Here is a 3,348-nt window from a genome sequence, read left to right as displayed (position 1 = left end):
TTCAGTCGATTATAGAACAATATCAGTCTTTACACATCATAACAACTGAACAGTTTTAAAGTCTCTCTTTCTTTCCCTCTTATATTGCAGTCCTTCTCTCACTTTTTTGAGAATTGAGCTGGGGCTTGTTCTGCCAGGAGTTTAAATCTGGGCTGAAATGGTGTCAGGGCCATTCTCAAACACACATGCAGGTGCTCATTGGTTAGCCTGGGTTAGCTCATTGGTTAGCCTGGGTTAGCTCATTGGTTAGCCTGGGTCAGCTCATTGGTTAGCCTGGGTTAGCTCATTGGTTAGCCTCGGTTAGCTCATTGGTTAGCCTGGGTCAGCTCATTGGTTAGCCTGGGTTAGCTCATTGGTTAGCCTCGGTTAGCTCATTGGTTAGCCTCGGTTAGCTCATTGGTTATCCTCGGTTAGCTCATTGGTTAGCCTCGGTTAGCTCATTGGTTAGCCTGGGTCAGCTCATTGGTTAGCCTGGGTTAGCTCATTGGTTAGCCTGGGTTAGCTCATTGGTTAGCCTGGGTCAGCTCATTGGTTAGCCTTGGTTAGCTCATTGGTTAGCCTGGGTTAGCTCATTGGTTAGCCTGGGTTAGCTCATTGGTTAGCCTCGGTTAGCTCATTGGTTAGCCTGGGTTAGCTCATTGGTTAGCCTGGGTCAGCTCATTGGTTAGCCTCGGTTAGCTCATTGGTTAGCCTCGGTTAGCTCATTGGTTAGCCTGGGTTAGCTCATTGGTTAGCCTCGGTTAGCTCATTGGTTAGCCTCGGTTAGCTCATTGGTTAGCCTCGGTTAGCTCATTGGTTAGCCTCGGTTAGCTCATTGGTTAGCCTCGGTTAGCTCATTGGTTAGCCTGGGTTAGCTCATTGGTTAGCCTCGGTTAGCTCATTGGTTAGCCTCGGTTAGCCTGCCCTGGAACGATATTTAGTTTTAATTTTGATCCTGGTGGACTGATCATATCGGGCTCTGAGACTGCTTATTGTTTGTGACCTCAGTTCTGACTTGAGAGGGAATGTTTGGTCAAACACTTTGTGTTTGGTCTCATAGTGGCGTGTTGTCTCTTTTAATGAGCGCCACGGTCTCTGAATGAGACACACTGGCTCTGAGCTCCCAGAGGGCAGGACGAACATGAAGAGTCCACTCAGGGTTAGAGCTCTGTCCTCTCTCTCCTCTCTTCTTCTGTGTTTCTCTCTCTGTATCTCTCTCTCCTCTCTTCTTCTGTGTTTCTCTCTCTGTATCTCTCTCTCATCTTTTCTTCTGTGTTTCTCTCTCTGTATCTCTCTCTCCTCTCTTCTTCTGTGTTTCTCTCTCTGTATCTCTCTCTCATCTCTTCTTCTGTGTTTCTCTCTCTGTATCTTTCTCTCCTCTCTTCTTCTGTGTTTCTCTCTCTGTATCTCTCTCTCCTCTCTTCTTCTGTGTTTCTCTCTCTGTATCTCTCTCTCATCTCTTCTTCTGTGTTTCTCTCTCTGTATCTCTCTCTCCTCTCTTCTGTGTTTCTCTCTGTATCTCTCTCTCCTCTCTTCTGTGTTTCTCTCTCTGTATCTCTCTCTCCTCTCTTCTTCTGTGTTTCTCTCTCTGTATCTCTCTCTCCTCTCTTCTTCTGTGTTTCTCTCTCTGTATCTCTCTCTCCTCTCTTCTTCTGTGTTTCTCTCTCTGTATCTCTCTCTCCTCTCTTCTTCTGTGTTTCTCTCTGTATCTCTCTCTCCTCTCTTCTGTGTTTCTCTCTCTGTATCTCTCTCTCCTCTCTTCTTCTGTGTTTCTCTCCCTGTATCGCTCACTCGTCTCTTTCGCCCCCTGTCGGCGGCAGTTAAAATAGAATCGCCCTGTCAAAACTGAAATCCCTTATTAATGTATTGATTATAGGTCCGGGTCCGTATAGGTCGGCGTCTGGGTCCGGATCCGGACCGCGGTCCGCCTGTTGCTGACCCCTGGTCTATACGATAGAGAACATTAGCGGATACAACTGAAATCGTCTCCGTGTGGACGGGGCCTGAAACTGTTCTTACAAATGTGTCATTTCACAAGACATACAACAAACAACAAACAACAAACAACCGAGGCTCTTTCAGTGTTTTCGGTAACACTTTAGATTAAGGTACATATTCACCATGAACTAGTTGTTCATTAACATATTCAAGTCAAACTACTAGCTTATTTGTTATGAACAAGTCTTCACTTTAAAATGGAGAACATATTCTGATTTCGAAATATCTCATTTTGAGTTATTTAGACTTAATTAACAATAGTTTCATGTCTTGTTATATACGAATAGACCACTTGTGTTAAGTGTTATTATGGGAGAATTACTATTCTTGTGGTACTGCTACTGCATATTGAGCAGAGCACTATAAGACCAAAACTCATGTACAGCAACTTCCTTACTTGCAATAAATCAGCACTAATTAGAGGGTTATTGAGGAAAAACTCTCAACTAATGGCTTATTACTTGTAGAATATGGTCTTGTAGAATAAGGCATTAATAAGTGTTTTATAATGACTAATAAAGAGCCAATATGCTGCTCATATGCATGTTATTTAACATTTAGTTGATGGTGAATATGTGTACCTTAATATAAAGTGTTACCGTGTTTAACCCACTACTGCTAGTACTCAGTCGTGGCTAGAAGCGAGCATGGTTTGTGTTGAATGAATCATTTAACGCTGTAAAGTAACAACCATAAAGTAAAAGCGGAATGTCACAATTGTTTCAATGTAATATAACAACATAAAGATACAAATGAACATAACAACAATATCAAAGCAATGTAACATCTGTAACAACGTAATGTAATCTCACAACGCAACTTTACAACTAAACAATGTAACGTAACTTTAAAAAATGTATCTTAACAGCTTTACTTAACAACATAATGTGAAAGCGTAACTTAACAATGTCACTTTTCCACTTTATATTTTATATAATCTCTCTACTGCATAATGTAATAATGTTATGTAACAATCGTAACACATTAAAAATAACGTACAAATGAACACAACAACCTAATGACACATAACAATGTCATTTCACTTCATAACTCTATGACGCACGTAACTTCTCTTTACAACGGAAGATTACAAACTAACTTTACAAAAAAACTTTCAAATGTGACTATTACGTTCCCTTCTGAGCTCGGGGAATCAGAGGGAAGCAACACAACCAGATTGGAATTGGTATAATTATAAGCGGTTTATTTTAAATAGCAGCGGTAAACAAAATGGCAGGCAGGTGAAACAAACAAATTGCCACAAGCACCGGTTTACATAACAAACAAAGAGGCCACAAGGGCGCAAGTTTAAATAGGCAACCAAACTAAGAGAGGACTCTAAAAAGGGAGCCTGTGTACATACAAAGAAAA

Source organism: Notothenia rossii, assembly GCF_949606895.1.
Source record: "Notothenia rossii genome assembly, chromosome: 1".
Taxonomy (NCBI): domain Eukaryota; kingdom Metazoa; phylum Chordata; class Actinopteri; order Perciformes; family Nototheniidae; genus Notothenia; species Notothenia rossii.
Note: the sequence above shows the minus strand (reverse complement) of the source record.